Here is an 18,914-nt window from a genome sequence, read left to right on the forward strand (position 1 = left end):
ATATAGATATGTATGTTACCTTTAAATTTTTATGTATTTTCAGAGAAATGGCACCAAACACTAATGAAAATGGATGACCCAGGTGATTCAACCTTTCAAAATGCCTTTGTTATAGTTGCCTCAAAATTCTGAATCCAGAACAGATTCAAGACGGCTTGCTAAAAAAATATAGTCTCACAAAATACTCCAGAAAGGACTTGACCATAATTCTCAATTTCCTTAGGGTCCCCCAAATATAACAGTGCACACAAACAACAGAAAACTATGCTCACATTCCAAAAAGATGAATTATGGATATTTATTATCATTTAATAGGGGTTGGTTCCAAATTATTACTGGTAATGGTCAAGAAAAATGCTAAATAAAAATGATTAGATTCAGGGCTATCATTAAAAAAGAAAAGGGGGATATTAAAATGATAGGATTAAAGGTAGATTATTGAATTCACTTTAATCCAAGAAACAATTGCTGGTCTTAAATATTTACATTCGTATAGATTTGGGTTTATTGATACAAACTGAAATTTTATTTTATTATATCATATATATATATATTTCTTCTCTTGTTTAAGGTATTGTGTTCATGCAGCTCACTTAAAAGAATCTTTGTAGTTCATGTGTTTCTATTCATTTAGCTATTTGTCCCTGTGCTTTATCCAACCATGGTTTCAACAATTCTCGCTCATATAAACCCTCCTCTTTCTTGCCAATTCGGCTCCCAGAGCTCCACCCGGGGCCTAGCCGTGGATCTCTGCATCCAGTTCCCTCAGTCATTGGATGGAGTTTCTAGCATGACAATTAGGGTGTTTGGCTATCCCATCACCAGAATAGGTCAGTTCGGGCTGTCTCTCGAGCATTGTGAGCAGACTATTGTGGGGGCATCTTTGTGGATTTCTGTGGGCCTTTCTAGCACTTTGCTTCTTCCTATTCTTATGTGGTCTTCATTTATCATGGTCTTCTATTCCTTGTTCTCCCTCTCTGTTCTTGATCCAGCTGGGATCTCCCGCTCCCCCAAGCTCTCTTTCCCTTGGCTCTTGCCCTTCATTACCCCCACTCACTTCCAGGCTGTTAATGTAGATCTCATCCATTTCTCTGTCATTGGGTGATCCCCGTGTCTTTCTTGAGGTCCTGTTTTCCAGGTAGCCTCCCTGGTGTTGTGAGTAGCAGTCCAGTTATCCTTGTTCCATATCTAATATCCTCCTATGAGTGAGTACATACCATGTTTGTCTTTCTGAGTCTGGGTTATCTCACTCAGGATGATTTATTTCTGGATCCATCCATTTGCCTGCAAACCTCATGATGTAATTGTTTTTCTCTGCTGAGTAGTATTCCATTGTGTATATGTACCACATTTTATTTATCCATTCTTCAGTTGAAGGGCATCTAGGTTGTTTCCAGGTTCTGGCTATTATAAACAATGCTGATATAAACATAGCTGAGCAAGTGCCCTTGTGGTATGATTGAGCATTCCTTGGGTATATGCCCAAGAGTGGTATAGCTGGATCTTGGGGGAGATTGATTGCCAATTTTCTAAGAACGCCATATTGATACCATGGCTGAGGGGCCCCAAACTGGATCAGGCCCTCTGAATAGGTGAGACAGTTGATTGGCTTGATCTGTTTGGGCGGCATCCAGGCAGTGGGACCGGGTCCTGTACTCAGTGCATGAGTTGGCTGTTTGAAACCTGGGGCTTATTCAGGAAAGCTTGGCTCAGTCTGGGAGGAGGGGACTGGACCTGCCTGGACTGAGTCTACCAAGTTGATCTCAGTCCTGGGGGGGGTTGTCTTTGCCCTGGAGGAGATGGGAATAGGGGATAGGCTGGGGGGGAAAGTTAGGGGGCGGGAGGGGGGAGAACAAGGGAATCCATGGCTGATATGTAGAACTGAATTATATTGTGAAATAAACTAAAATAAAATTTAAAAAATCTTTGTATAACTAAGAAATACAGATTAATAATCATCTGTAATAGTCAAACTTATAGTCATGGTAGATATGTTTTCAAGGTCATACGTCAATATATTTAAATAGACAGATGGTCTTCAAACACTTAAAAGAGCTACAGATTATGGCATTTAATATGTTTTATAACCTATGGCTTTTCATTACAGTGATACCCATCTGCACCTGACAGCACCAACCTACTTCAGAAAAGATGACACCCATCAAAAGAACTCTATGTGGAGTTTGCTTTCTTTATGGCAATAGCTAACCATGTGGGCAAAGAAGCTGCCCTTACCTCAGTTGCTGACAATATACTGTCCAAACAGGACCAGCAGGATTCAAGAAAAGCAACTGCCAAACTTTGCTAAGACAAGGTAGAACAGTCCTTCAAAATTATCGGCTTCACAGGAAAGTCTGTCAGATATGCTAGGCCTTTAGGCCAAAGTAGAATGCCCTAACATTACAGAAGAACTTTGGGTGGGTGACTGTCCAGATAGGATGATGTCCCTGTCATTAGATAATATTTCAACTTTCTGGGGTCTTTAATGGAATTAAAGACTAAATAGGTAAAATTGTTTTTTCCTTAGTTATGATAGAAAGCAAATTAGGTATAAAATTTTAGACTCACCAACATAGATAATAGAGTATTTTCTCTAATTTTGCCAAATACAAATAGACTGGATATTGTAAGTATAATTCTTACTTAATTACTGTTTTTGTTGTATATAATTTCACTATGTTAAAGTTAAAACCTTCCTTTTTTATTTAGACAAAAAGAGGAAAATGCTGTGGAATATTCCTTTACACTGTGTGAATATGTCACCCTGATTGGTTTAATAAGGGATCTGACTGGCCAATAGCTGAGCAGAATAAGGTTAGGCAGGAGAACCAGACAATGTGAATGCTGGGAGGAAGAAGGGCAGAGTCTGGAGTTCCAAGCCACACACAGAGGGAGCAGGAGATGAACATGCCATGTTAATAATGGCACCACCATGTATCAGAGTGTAAATAAGAAATATGGCTTACCTTAAAATGTAAGAGCTAGTTAGTAATAATTCTAAGCTATTGACCAAGCATTTATAATTAATATTAAGCCTCTGTGTTGGTTATTTGAGAACTGGTAAGCAGCAGAGAAACTTCTGTTTATAGAACTGTTCAGCCTGCTTTTATGTGTGTATACTACAAGAATGCCTAATGTCACTGGAAGTTTAAAGGAGTTGAATGGATCCCATGGAATCATAATTACAGACAAATCATATGCCCAATATAGAATCAAGCCTGGTCCTCTGAAATAGTAAAAAGAGCACTTACTTTCTGAGTCACCTATCCAACACTTCTCCTGTACTTATTTACATTTATTTACAAAAGTAAAAGAACTCCATCATAAGAGAACAAAATCAATTATAAAGTGTGTGAAAAAATGAAGTTCTCAGGGAACCTAATATCTCAAAGTAAATATTATTTATTACTTAGATTTTTTTCATATTTTTAAAAGTCTTACATAGAGGATGTCATGTGCTGTTCTAGATTAGGCTATGACCTGTCTTTGCCATGGTTGGGAGGCTTTAATCCCTAATTTGTATGCTTATGTCAGAAAATATGGTGAGATAAGGATAGAAACCTGATATGTGAGTTTTTTAAACAAATACATTTCTTTATTGTGTGGGTTGGGGCGGGGGGTGTAGATGTAACAAACCATCTTATTAAATAAGAAACACAGAACCAATGCAAAAGAGAAAGCCAAGAGGTCAGAGCTCAGAGCTAAAATCTCACCCTTCCTCCTGTGGTGGCCCCAGCTTCCTGAAAGAGTGCTATTTCCCTGTGTATAAGTTGTTTCATAGTCATTCTGCCTTCCCATTGGTTGTAAACCCAAACACGTGACTGCCTCTTCACTGTCTGTATGTACAGCCCCCCAGGTCTTAAAGGCATATGTCTCCAATGCTGGCTGTATCCCTGAACACACAGAGATCTATGGGATTAAAGGTGTATGCCACCACCGCCACACTCTTTCTATGGTTCTAATAGCTCTGACCCCCGGGCAACTTTATTTATTAACATACAATCAAAATCACATTTCAATACAATTAGAATACCACCACAGGGGGGTGTCAGGTTGCATGTGCTACACAGCACACGTGGAAGTTAGCATAATATGTGAATGTTGGCTCTATCCCTTCCCCATGATGTTCCCAAGAACTGAATTAGGATAGCCTTCACTTAGTAAGCAGCTTTTCCCGTTAAGTCATATTACCAGTCTGATCTGTTAATTTACCTCTGCCTTCTGTCTCACTTTCTTTCAATTGGGCTTCCCAATGTCCACATTGCATTTCTGTACTCTTCATAGTCAGGCTAGGTCTCTTCCAGAAATTTTTCCTTTCTGAGATGGCTCTACTGACTTACTTACCTGCCTGCTGTTTGAAAGTGCAAATTATGTCCCAATGGTAGAGTGCTTGTTTTCCATCTGTAAGACCTTAAGTTCCATTTCTTTCACTAAAATAAATTCAAATGCACAAGTAAAAGCTAACACATAATTCATATAGTGTTGCAGGATATTTGATTGCACTGTGAAACCTGAGACTGTGTGTTAATAAAGTCATCCTTGGATAAGGGGGCAGAGCCAACAAGTATTTGACAGGAATTAGTCATAGAGAGTACAGAGGAGCCAGGAAGACTGACAGAGAGAAGCACAGGAAGGAGTAGAGAGGTACTTGGAGTTTTTCTGGTCTTTTTAGGGGTGGGGGGGTGAGTGGAGAGATGCTCTCTTTCCAGGTCTCCAGTCAAAAGGAAGGAAACTCCACTGGGTGGCAGAAGCAGAACTGGTGCTGACAAGGCCACCTTGGCCTGGAATGTGGGATGCTGACTGAGGAGCCATGGGACCACAGATGGCAGTTCAAATGTTAGTAGACGCAGGTGCAGCTGATAAGCTGATGGAAAAACAACAATTACTATTGCTTTAAAATTCCCTTCTAAATCCCTAATTGTTTATACCATTTAACATATATATTTATGAAGTTAATAATTACTATCTTTTTTTTATTTTTATTTTTTTTTTATTTTTTTTAATCATCAAATTTATGCGGATTTTATTTCTAAAACAGTTTTATTTATGTGCAAATGAGTCTGTTTGACTGTATTTTTTTCTTTTTTTTAATTATTATTTTACAACACCATTCAGTTCAACATAATAGCCACAGATTCCCCTGTTCTCCCCCTCTTGCCCCCCCTCCCCCCAGCCCACCCCCCATTTCCACCTCCTCCAGATCAAGGTCTCCCCCAAGGACCAGGGTTGACCTGGTAGAGTCAGTCCAGGCAGGTCCATTCCCCCCCTCCCAGACCGAGCCAAGTGTCCCTGCATAAGTCCCAGGATTCAAACAGCCAACTCATGCAACGAGCCCAGGACCCGGCACCAATGCACAGCTGCCTCCAAAACAGATCAAGCCAAATGACTGTCTCATGCATTCAGGGGGCCTGATCCAGTTGGGGGCCCCTCAGCCTTCGGTTCATAGATCTTGTGCTTCCATTCATTTGGTTATTTGTCCCGGTGCTTTATCCAACCTTGGCTTCAACAATTCTCGCTCATATAAACCCTCTTCTTTCTCACTCATTAGACTCCCGGTGCTCCACCAGGGGCCCAGCCATGGATGTCTGCATTCAGATTCCTTAGTCCTTGGATGGGGTTTATGGCACAACTATCAGGGTGTCTGGCCATCCCATCACCAGAGTAGGTCAGTTCCTGCCGTCTCTCGACCATTGCCAGCAGTCTTTTGCGGGGGTATCTTTGTGGATTTCTGTGGGCCTCCCTAGCTCTCTGCTTCCTCCCCTTCTCACCTTCTCATGTGGTCTTCATTTACCCTGGTCTCCTATTCCTTGTTCTCCCTCTCTTTTCTTGATCAAGCTAGGATCTCCCACTCTCTTTCCCTCGACCGTCGCCCTTCATTGTTCCCACTCATGACCAGGCTGTTCATATAGATCTCGTCCATTTCTCCGTGTCTTTTTTTGGGGTCCCGTTTTCCAGGTAGCCTCACTGATGATGTGAGTAGCAGTCCAGTCATCCTTGTTCCACATCTAGCATCTTCCTATGAGTGAGTACATACCATATCTGTCTTTCTGAGTCTGTGTTACCTCACTCAGGATGATTTTTTCTAGATACATCCATTTGCCTGCAAACCGTATGATGTCATTGTTTTCCTGTGCTGAGTAGTATTCCATTGTGTATATATGCCACAATTTATTTATCCATTCTTCAGTTGAAGGGCATCTAGGTTGTTTCCAGGTTCTGGCTATTACAAACAATGCTGATATGAACATAGCTGAGCAAGTGCTCTTGTGGTATGATTGAGCATTTCTTGGGTATATGCCCAGGAGTGGTATAGCTGGATCTTGGGGGAGATTGATTCCCAATTTTCTAAGAAAGCGCCATATTGATTTCCAATTCCTAGTGTTTTTTTCTACAAATTTAAGAGATCATCTTTCTATCTAATAAAATCTACATAATTTTATAAGAACTACAAAAAGAATCTGAACCACCACTATACTCATTATTCATCATTGGGGTTCTTAATGCACAAGGAAGCTGAAGAAATAACATTACATTTTATGAATATTTGTAGATTTTACAACTTCACTTGTGTTGCTTTATCATCTACATAAGAACCTCTTCTGCATGTGATAGACCTCCTATTGAGTTGTCTGTTCTACAACATTAATACTAGTTAGCACTAAGATTTTTTTGTTCTTTAAGATTTTTTTTTAAAATTCATTTTACATACCAAACACAGATCTCCTTCTCATCCTTCCCTTGCCCCCAGTCTTTTCCTTCAGCATGCCTATCTTCTCCTCAAATTAGTAAGACCTCCCATATGGAGTCTGCAAAGCTTGGTGCATTCAGTTGAAGCAGGACTTCCTACTGCATGAAGGTTGAGCAGGGCATCCCAAGATTATGGAGGCTTATATCATACTGATAAATGGTTACAGATAACACTGAAGCCACTTAACATGTTTTAGTATTTTCATTCTCAATACACATGGTCTAAATATTATAAATTTTACATGGAAAAGGTTTATGGTTTTCTAAAAACACATTGTAGAATTATAGAAGATATAAAACATTTTTGAAGTTTTTAAAAAGTAAAACTGGGTAAATATTGACTTTTATTTATTTTTATTTTTATTTACAAACATTTTTATTCATTTTATATACCAACCAGAGATCCCCAACTTACCCTGTCCTCAAGGACACTTGTTCAACTATGTTCATAGCAGCAAATAGCCAGAACCTGGAAACAACCTAGATACCCCTCAACTGAATAATGGATAAAGAAAATGTGGTACATATACACAGTGGTACACATACTCAGCTATTAAAAAAATGACATCATGAAATTTGCAGGCAAATGGATGGAACTAGAAAATATCATCCTGAGTGAGGTAACCTACACTCAGAAAGACAAAATTGGCAAGTACTCATGCATAAGTGGATACTAGATGTAAAACAAAGGATAACCAGACTACAACCCACAGCTCCAGATAAGCTAGCTAACAAGGACGACTCTAAGAGGGACACATGGATTGCCCTGGGAAGGTGAAATAAATGTGATCTCTGGAGTAAACTGGGAGTGAGGGGGGAAATAAATGTGATCTCTGGAGTAAACTCAGGTGAGGGGAGGGGATGAGGGATGAAATAATGAGGGAATGGAGTGGTTTAACTGGGGGATGGACAGAGTGGAAAAGCAATGAAAAAGAGCTATTGATAGAGGGAGACATTTATGGAGTTAGAGAGAAACCTGGTAGTAAAGAAATTCCCAGGAATTTACAAGGATGACCACAGGATGACCCCATATTAGACTACTAGACATATCACTAAGGTTTAATCTCACTCTGAGCAGATTAAGATGTCTTCATTCATTTTAATATTGCTATCTCTTCCCTTTTTTCCTAAAACTAACTTTAATTGGTAGTATTTTAATGAAACATCATTCAACAATAGCTTCCATCTTATAATTTCAACTGCATTGATGAAATATAGTTAATTCTTATTAAGGTCAACAGGATAATACAGTCATTAAAATTGAGCTCTATTTTCAGATTTACATATTATTGCATATTACTACCCTTTTTCTAATTTTGTGATTATGAAAAATTCAGCCAAGGAAACACAGGAAGATAATAGCCTGTAATTTAGAGTCTCTGTCAATCTCAAATCATATTGAGAGGTAGAATTAGAAGAGTAGGATAGACACATCTGTCATGCAGTACAGGAAGAGATTGTGTTAAATTGTACATGTTTACCAACTACTTCTTTGTCATCAATCACAACTTCCTTATTTCATTTAATAAACGAATTTACATTTACTTTCAAATATTTTTCATTAAAAATTAGCTGTGAAACAGATTTTTATAATAAATAGAAAAAAATGAAGGAAACATTTTTCAATTCTCTACAATAATGATATATTTTGTGGTTAATATTAGGCAGTTACTATTTATTGTTAACATATTTTACAGGTATTAAAATTTTAGAAAAATGCCGGGCGGTGGTGGCGCACGCCTTTAATCCCAGCACTCGGGAGGCAGAGCCAGGCGGATCGCTGTGAGTTCGAGGCCAGCCTGGGCTACCAAGTGAGCTCCAGGAAAGGCGCAAAACTACGCAGAGAAACCCTGTCTCGAAAAACCAAAAAAAATAAATAAATAAATAAATAAATAAATAAATAAATAAATAAATAAATAAAATTTTAGAAAATAATTTAGTTGATCAAGACTGCTTTTCATACAAGCATAACCCATTTTCAGGAAGCCTGGACATGCTACTTTTAGAAATCACTGTTTTAATGATGGCAGGGTTCAGTCATGTGAACAGATGAAAACATCAGTTTTGTACAATTATCCATTTATAGCTACATTAAATCAGATGAAGAAACTGAGGAATCCTTAATGACCTCTGCTGTTCATGCTATAAGATCTGAACAATCCAGGTATTTACTACATCACTTGATTTACAATTCTGTCTCTTTTTTAACAAGTGTTGTTTCCTCAATCTCCTCTATCAAGAAAGAATTCATCCAAGAAACACAAAGTATTTAAATAAAAGTTTACTAGGCAAAGCAAAGTGGTAACAAATGCTCATAAACACCAGTTGACCAAATAGGAGCAGAGAGAACCCTGAAGTTATAAGACAATTTTAGGATCATTTATGTTATGAATATTCATCCATATATAGCAATGTCTTCACTTTTAATATCAGATTTATTAGATTATTAAGTCTGATGGATTCAAAATAAAATTGAGCTTATTGCATTTTCTATGCATATATTAAGATATTATCAATATGTTAGTTTTATTGCTTCTAAGATAGAAACTTTTCAGTTATTTTTACTTAGAAAACAGAAACACAGAGCAACCATTTATAGGATTTCCAATGCTCAAATCCAGTTTTAGTATTTGACAGAATTAATTTACCAATCGTGACATCACATCACAGTGATTTACAATCATTTTAGTAATCTCCAATATTTTCCCATAGGTCTACACAATAACTATATCTTCATTTATGCTCCATGGAGCAATATATACAGAAAGAGCAATTTAGTAACATTAATGGGCATTACTACAATCATTAAGAAAATTGTTATCATTTCAAATATTGTATACTTCTCTCCCTGCCTTATTTTTTATTGGATTCTATAGCTGCCATAACTGTAGAAACACATGTTCTCTGAGTATCTTAATGGAACTTGAGTATGTTCACATGCTTAAATTTGGAACAAGCAACAATCAAAAATGCATTTTTCATGATCATATATCTGAGATATTTAATATAAAAGTACCTTGTGTTAATTTTGCCAGAACCTTGTGAAAGCAACAGAAAGGCAACTTACTGTCCCAAGGGATTTGTGAGTCTGAGTGTATCACTGAGGGATGCTATACGATGTATACTTTAAGTGTGTTTATTTACAATAAAAACAGGAGATATTAACCCTTTCTCCTTCCTGGGGGGATCGTGTGTATCCCTCTTAGTGTCCTCCTCTTTACATAGCTTCTCTGAGGTTGTGGATTGTAGACTGATTATCCTTTGTTTTGCATCTAATATTCACTTATGAGTGAGTACATACCATTTTTTGTCTTGCTAGGTCAAGGATGCCACACTCAGGATGATTTACTTTTTCTAGTTCCATTAATTTTCCTACAAATTTCATGATGACATTGTTTTTTTACTGCTGTGTGATACTCCATTGTGTAAATGTATCACATTTTTGGGGGGGTTGGGGATTTAGCTAAGTGGTAGAGCACTTGCCTAGCAAGCGCAAGGCCCTGGGTTCAGTCCTCAGCTCTGGAAAAAAAAAAAAAAAGACAAAATAACATTTTCTTTATCCATTCTTTGGTTGAAAGGTATCTGGGTTGTTTCCAGGTTCTGGTTATTATGAATAATGCTGCTATGAACATAGTTGGTACATATGTTTTTTGGTGTGCTTGAGCATCTTTTGGGTATATGCCCAGGAGTGGTATTGCCAGGAGTTGACTACCCAAGGGAGGCCTTGTACCCTATGAGGAGGGGATGGGCATGGCATGGGGGGATGTGGGGCAGTGGGAAAAGGGAAGGGAGGGGGAACAGAACCTGGTATGTAAAAGAAAAGAAAATTTTTAAACAAAAATTATTTTAAAAATGGTATCAAACATTTAAAAATATAAAAAAAGCTTCCTGTTGTAAGAAGTCTCAGAATCTTCTTTCTGTAAGAATATGAAAATCTTTTTAAAAATTTAAGAATTTTTATATTTCCTTATTTTTTGAAAAAATAAAAAGTCTAATTTGATGCTTTTATCCCCTTCATCTCTTTTTTTATCTGTGGCAAGATCAGATTTTTAGATAGTGAAAGAATTTTTGGAAAGAACAATGAGAATGTGTGGTGATATTTTATTTGTACTGAAATGTTATTTTAATTTTATGTTAATAAATAAAGTTGCCCTGGGGTCAGAGCTATTAGAGCCATAGTAAGAGCGTGGTGGTTAGAAGAGCTAGGTAGATTTCTGTGTGTTCAGGGATACAGCCAGTATTGGAGACATACGCCTTTAAGACCTGGAGGGCGGTACTTACAGGCAGTGATGAGGCAGTCATGTGGTTGGGTTTACAACCAATGAGAAGGCAGAACAGAAAGAATATTTAAACAGGGACACAGGAAGTACCTCCCTCTCTCGGGGAAGCTAGGAGCACTGCAGGAGGTAAGATTTTATCTCTGAGCTCTGACCTCTCGGCTTTTCTCTTTTACCTTGGCTCTGTGTTTCTTATTTTAATAAGACGATTGGTTACATCTACATCTGGCGCCCAACGTGACAAGAATCCATTAAAAACTGCTTGGGGCCGGCTCCCTAGCCGGAGCAGCCGGCTCCCTAGCCCCGGCCCAGGTCTGGGCTCAGGCTGGACTGTGAGCTGCTTGCTTAAAGCCAGTGCTACAAACAGCTCAGGCCTGCCCTGCTAAACAGGGCCCCTGGCTGTAAAGCCAAGCCTTGACTCGGCTCAAGAGGGAACAAGTGGCTGGCTTTAAGCTTTAGCCGGCTACCCCTTCGTTTTCACTTTCACTTTCACTTTCACTTTCGCTTTCGCTTTCGCTTTCGCTTTTGCTTTCTCTCTTGCTTTCTCTCTGTCTCTCTGTTTCTCTCTCTCTCTCTCTCTCTCTCTCTCTCTCTCTCTCTCTCTCTCTCTCTGGATTTACACCTAGGACTCTAGGTGGCTGTTTTGAAATTCGCTCGGATTTCTACTGTTCTACGCAGATTTGGTAAGTCATAAAGGAAACCATTTAAAAGACAAATTTTTTCCACATTTAAAAAAATGGGTTTCCTGTGTACATTGGAAGAAAATTGGGTTTTGTTTGAAATTTTAGGCAGTCTGACAATGGAACAACTATATGAAAAGATTAGTATTATGGGAATTATGCAGTTAATCACCATGCTTATTCTCATTTTACTATTTAAAAAGATAGTCGATTTAAGTGCCAGGATAACAGCTTTAGAAAAACCTGTTAATTTTAACAGTGAAGTTGGTTCAAGTTTGGATCATAAGGTTACAGAAAGAAAGCCTGTTTTCACACAGTCATCCTTAATTTATCCTGTAACTGTACAGCAGATGCCTGATCAAATGGCTACACAAAATATCTGGGCTCCAATTGAACTGATGGATTTTAAAAGGTTTAAGGAGGCAATAGTATCTTATGGCATGCATTCCCCATATGTAAAGCAAATGTTAAACTCTTGGTCAACATATAATAGGATTATACCACAGGACTGGCGGGACCTTGCACAAGCTGTTCTGGAACCCAGCCAGAGAATTCAATTTCTAACGTGGTTTAAGGAGGAAGCTAGAAACGTAGAAACACAATGGAGGGATAAAGGAATACAAGTTTGTCAGGATCAGCTTATTGGAGAAGGCCAATATGCTTCAATACAAACACAATGTTTATATGATGTTCAAACCGTAATTTTATGTCGAATGGCAGCCTTGAATGCATGGGACAGAGTTGATGAACCAGGAAAAAAACCTGAGTCATTTACAAAGGTTATGCAAGGCCCAAAAGAATCTTTCACAGATTTTTTAGAAAGACTGGCTTCAGCAGTAAACAGAATGGTCTCAGGATCAGAAGCTAGTAAGGCAATAATTGAAGCTTTGGCATTTGAGAATGCGAATGCAGCATGCAAAAGAATAATCAGGCCGTTAAGGGCAAGATCTGCACCTTTGGAAGATTGGATTAGAGAAACAATTAATGTTGAGGCTGATGAGCATGATGATACGTGGGTAGGAGAAGTAATTTCAAAAGGTTTGAGGAGTGTTAGATGTTTTGGGTGTGGAAAGCAAGGACATTTTAAAAGGGACTGTAAACAGGTCATTCCTAGAAGCAATGTTTCTTCAAGGAACAATGGCAACAGAATGCCCCTTCCTTCTGGAGTATGCAGAAGGTGTGGTAAGGGAAAACACTGGACCAACGAATGTAGATCAACAAAGGACAGACAGGGTAATCCTTTGCCTCAGTTTTCGGGAAACTCCCGGAGGGGCCTCATGCAGGCCCCCATAGCAAAACCAGTTCAAACCTTTCCTGCAGCTGTAGAGGAAATCCCTGCTCTGAGCAATTAAATAACCAAATGACTATTGGAATAAATCATGCTGGCCAGGATGATGAAAAAGAGAGAATAGAAAATTCAGGAGAAAACATAAAGAAAATTTTTTGGCAAACTTCTATTAATGAACAGAGACCAAAATTAACGATAAAAATAAATGGTGTTTTGTTGTCTGGTCTGGTAGACACAGGTGCGGACATTACCATAATTGCACCAGAATTTTGGCATCCAGCTTGGCCTCTTCAAGAGGTAAACGTTCAACTGTTAGGAATTGGGACATTATCTGGAGTGAAACAGAGTGCAAGATGGCTGGAATGTATAGGTCCAGAAGGACAGAGAGGAAAATTAAAACCATATGTCGCTAACATAGCTATGAACCTGTGGGGTCGAGACTTGTTGCAACAATGGAATACTAAGATTAAAATCCCTCCAATCTCAGAAACAAATCATAAACTAGCACATGTTTCTGAGAGAAATATTAGAAGGCATTATTTTGAGTGGTCACCGGCCATCCATATTATACAAGAACAGGGCACAACAAATGATAATCTTCCAAAAATACCAACAGCTCTACCTTTAAAATGGTTAACAGACAAGCCTGTATGGGTTCAGCAATGGCCTTTAACAACAGAGAAACTCCAGGCTTTAGAAGAGCTGGTAGAAGAACAGTTAAATGCTCAGCATATTGAACAGTCAACCAGCCCTTGGAATTCTCCTGTATTTGTTATTAAAAAGAAATCTGGTAAATGGAGAATGGTAACAGACCTTAGAGCAATTAACAAAGTAATTCAGCCGATGGGCTCTCTACAATCTGGAATTCCTCTGCCTCCTTCAGCAAATCCTACCGGAAAAGGCAGGTTACAAATCAGAAAATTTAAGTAAAGTGGTACAAAGTCCTTATAATTCAGTGCAAAAATCAGAATTGTATGCTATTCTGTTGGTATTAATGGATTTTTCAGAACCTCTCAACATAGTAACTGACTCTCAGTATGCTGAAAGAGTGGTATTACATATTGAGACTGCAGAATTTATCCCTGATGCTTCAGAATTAACTTCACTATTTATTCAATTACAAGATACAATCAGGAAAAGGAGTCATCCTTTATATATAACTCACATCCGATCTCATACTGGTTTGCCAGGCCCTTTGGCACAAGGCAATGATGAGATTGATAAATTATTGGTAGGAAATGTGCTGGAGGCCTCAGAATTTCATAAAAAACATCATGTCAATAGTAAAGGTTTAAAAAAAGATTTTCCCATAACCTGGCAACAAGCCAAAGAAATAGTAAAGAAATGTCCTACTTGTTCCTTCTATAATCAAACACCATTACCAGCAGGATGTAACCCAAAGGGTACTCAGAGGAATGAAATCTGGCAGATGGACGTGTTTCACTTTGCAGAATTTGGAAAACTGAAATATGTACACCACACTATCGATACTTATTCAGGATTTCAATGGGCAACTGCTCTGAGTTCTGAAAAAGCTGATTCTGTAATCACTCATTTGCTAGAAGTTATGGCCATTATGGGTATACCTGCACAAATCAAAACTGACAATGCTCCATCATATGTCTCTGTTAAAATGAAACAGTTTTTTGATTATTACAAAATAAAGCATATTACAGGTATACCACATAATCCTACAGGTCAAGCAGTTATAGAAAGATCAAACAGAACTCTAAAGGATATGCTAAATAAACAGAAAGGAGTAACAAAAACCCCCAGAAATAGACTGCATAATGCTCTATTAACTTTGAATTTTCTGAATGCCAATGAGAAAGGAACAACAGCTGCAGAGAGACATTGGGTAATAGAAAAAACTACAGAATTAAATCAGCCTATATACTTTAAGGATGTGCTGACCTCAGAATGGAAACCAGGGTATGTATTACGTTGGGGACGAGGTTTTGCTTTTGTTTCTACAGGAGAAGATAAGCTGTGGATACCATCAAAATTGATAAAGGTTCGATTTGAACAAGAAAAACCTCTTAATTAGAGGAGATGATAGTTCATCAATCAGCATGAACATCCAATTTAAACTAACTTGTACCAGTAACACATGTCTTTTCATTTAATCAGATAATAACTTGCCAAAAAGGAACATCCCCAAAATTAGTCTTGGGGGAAGGTTTTTGTTTTTGTCTTTTAGGAGAATGAAGGTTAAGGAATCTGAAGAACACAAGACAAATGAGACAACTGAAGAAAAGGGACAAATCATCTATCCCAGGAAACAAAGTGAAACGGCGTATGGGTATATATTATCTAAAAAATTTTATGTCTTCTTAAATGTTTGTTTCTGCTTTTCTCTAAAGATTTAACACTATTGGTTTTCTAATAGTCCCAGTTCAATTAAAATTTAAAGCTGACTTTGGAGTTGGAGAATGGCTCTCTCCTTCTTTAAACTCAAGCATGTTGTTAAAAGGAAAATGCAAACTCCCTGTATCATGCCAGAAAGAGCCATTTTCTGCTATGGGACAGGACAAAAGCCAAATTAATTAAGGGACTATTCTATTACTAATCTCAACTCTTTGATTCTATTCTGATTCTTTAAACTTTTCTTAAAGTATAAATTTTATATCAAAATTTACAAGATTAATATATATATACATTTTAAACTTTGTTAAGATATGAATGGTCATATAGAGTACTATCTAATTCTAGAAAAAAGGCTTCAATTAGCTGCATATATATGTCTTTGTGTTCGAGTCTCTTATCAGTTTTTTGCAGGAAATCATGGCCAGGCCTAACATCAACTGAAGTCTCCAGGAAGAAGATGGGGCCCCACAACAACAAACACAACAACAACAATTCCACGTGGACAATAATAATATCACTGAACTGACAAACATCATCTACAGATCAGCTTTGAACTACAAGGTGCTCAGAGTAATTTTGAGATGACTAGCTGAGATGATCCAGTCTCAAAGACTACTTAAATAAGGACTTGAGATAAACCCTGAACTTTGGCTTTATACACAGACTGGATAATAATGAAGGATATAGTTACCTTTCCTAGAATTTGACAATTAACCTAAATTTTTCTTTCAGGATAAAGATAACTTCGCCCATACCCAGCAGGAAGCAATTTTAAGAATATGACACCCACATTGCCAAAGAAGTGGTGTGGGGCGGGTGGTTTTTTTGGTTCTTTTAATGGGTTTTGGGTCTGGGATAATTTTCATTGTTTAGGGGGGTTGGTTACAAGTGTCAAGGGTTAGGAATAAGGCTAAGCAAAGGAGATTAGATTTAAGGTTCTTGTTTTAAAAAAAAGAAAGAAAGAAAGAAAGAAAGAAAGAAAGAAAGAAAGAAAGAAAGAAAGAAAGAAAGAAAGAAAAAAAAGATAAGAAAAAGACAATTACTAGTTTTAAATACTTTACATTATTACCAACTATTAGGATATAAAGAAATGAAAGTTAGTAGTTAGACATTACAATAGAAATTGTAGTCATATTAGATATGTTTTAAAAATTGAGCAGATGTATTTTAGACAGGTCATCTTCAAACCCTTCAGAGATCTACAGAATATGGCATTTAAAATGTTTTAATAACTTAGAAATTTTTCTTTTTTGAGACATGTCGGCTCCTGGCAGTACCAATCTACTTCAGAGAAAATATGGGCATTGAAGAAACTGCATATGGAGTTAATTTTCACTGTGGCAAAAGTTAGCCACTGGACAACAAAGTATCCTCAAATCAACAGGACAAAATGGACAGACAGAACACGAAACAAAGGACTACTGATTCTTGCCAAAACAAGTGTGGTTATGGCTTTATCAAAAGGCATCTTCTGAGGCCAGGACAATATGGCACCATCCCTGAAGTCGCCTTCACAATCTGGAAAAGGTACAGTGTCCTTTTCTTCGAAGGCAGCTGAACAGGCAGTGGGCCGATGGCTTCTGTTGTGCAATGGAACAGCAACTGAAAGCTCACGCCTCTCAATAGTAGACTGGCATTTAATAGAGGGATGTGGAGAAGGGGATGCTTAGATGAAGCCATATATACACAGCCAAGAAGAATGGGCAGCTGAATTCAAAAACCATCAACAATTTCCAGAATTTAAAATCCTGAATCATGACATGACACTAGTGGAATTCAGGTGTTTCTGGTACATGGACTGCTCTCACCCAGTGTGAGGTTGAACTGTTGACCTTGTGTACAACCTACTTCACAAATGAGTCTGTCAGATACGCTAAGCCTATAGGCTGAAGATGATGCCCCAACACTGTGGAGAAACCTCAGGTGACTGTCCAGGCAGCTGGCTGTTTCTGTCAACTCACAAAATTTTTGGAAGTTGCTTTTGTGCACTTCCTGTTTTTATTTTTGTTAGCTAATATTATTTCCTTCTTGGGTCTCTGAGGGAGTTGAAGATTAGTTAGTTATAGTTGAAGATTAATTAGGATAGAAAGTGAATTAGCGCCGGGCGGTGGTGGCGCACGCCTTTAATCCCAGCACTCGGGAGGCAGAGGCAGGCGGATCTCTGTGAGTTCGAGGCCAGCCTGGACTACAAAGTGAGTTCCAGGAAAGGCGCAAAACTACACAGAGAAACCCTATCTTGAAAAACCAAAAAAAAAAAAAAGAAAGTGAATTAGATACATTTTGAACTTACTAAAATAGGATAGATAAGGCAATTATTTTCTCTGATTTGTCAAATACAAATGGACTAGACATCGTTTAGGTATTTGTTACTTGTATATATTGTATATAGTTATTGTACTTTTATATATAGTTTTTCTTTTGTTAGTTATAACCTTTTGCCTTTTTTCTTTTTATTAAAATAGAAAAGGGGAAATGTGGTGATATTTTATTTGTACTGAAATGTTATTTTAATTTTATGTTAATAAATAAAGTTGCCCTGGGGTCAGAGCTATTAGAGCCATAGTAAGAGCGTGGTGGTTAGAAGAGCTAGGTAGATTTCTGTGTGTTCAGGGATACAGCCAGTATTGGAGACATACGCCTTTAAGACCTGGAGGGCGGTACTTACAGGCAGTGATGAGGCAGTCATGTGGTTGGGTTTACAACCAATGAGAAGGCAGAACAGAAAGAATATTTAAACAGGGACACAGGAAGTACCTCCCTCTCTCGGGGAAGCTAGGAGCACTGCAGGAGGTAAGATTTTATCTCTGAGCTCTGACCTCTCGGCTTTTCTCTTTTACCTTGGCTCTGTGTTTCTTATTTTAATAAGACGATTGGTTACATCTACAAGAATGTTTTATGAAAGCTGTACTATACATATATTGTTACCTCTTTGAATTCTAGTTCATAAAAGATCTCTTGGTGCTACAATTCTATGTAGTTTGAACACACAAAAATGACTTTCTTCACATATCCCTTTTTTTTCATTTCTGCCACAATATGTGGAGGTTTTTTTGTTTTGTTTTGGTTTTTTCTTGTTGTTGTTGTTGTTGTTATTGTTTTTGTTTGGTTTTTTTGTTTTTTGCAAGATTGTAAGAATGCCTCATGTGAACCCTCTTTCAAGTGTTTGGTTTAGGATTGTTCATATAAGAGTTTGAATATTTCTTATTGTTCTCATTAAATCAGTAAGATGCACAAATCACTTCCTTTGCTTATACCTGCAGGTTACTGAGCCTTGATTTTCTTTCCCCTGGAACTGTGTATGAATTACAATATTGCTTCTGTAGAAAAAAAAAGAGATTATTTCCCTCAAACATGGAAAGATGATTTACTTACATTCACATATTTGCTGTTATTTTTTTTTTTGTGTGTGTGTGTGTGTGTGGTTTTCAAAAGACCTAAAACTTCTTTTGAGACATACAGGCAGTTTACATTTTCTTACATCTTATCTAAAAGATTAATACACAGTATAGATAGTTTGCACCTGTATTTTTTCTTCTTTCAAACTTAAGAAACAGC

The sequence above is a fragment of the Peromyscus maniculatus genome, chromosome 6 (assembly GCF_049852395.1).
Source record: "Peromyscus maniculatus bairdii isolate BWxNUB_F1_BW_parent chromosome 6, HU_Pman_BW_mat_3.1, whole genome shotgun sequence".
In the NCBI taxonomy this organism is placed as follows: Eukaryota; Metazoa; Chordata; class Mammalia; order Rodentia; family Cricetidae; genus Peromyscus; species Peromyscus maniculatus.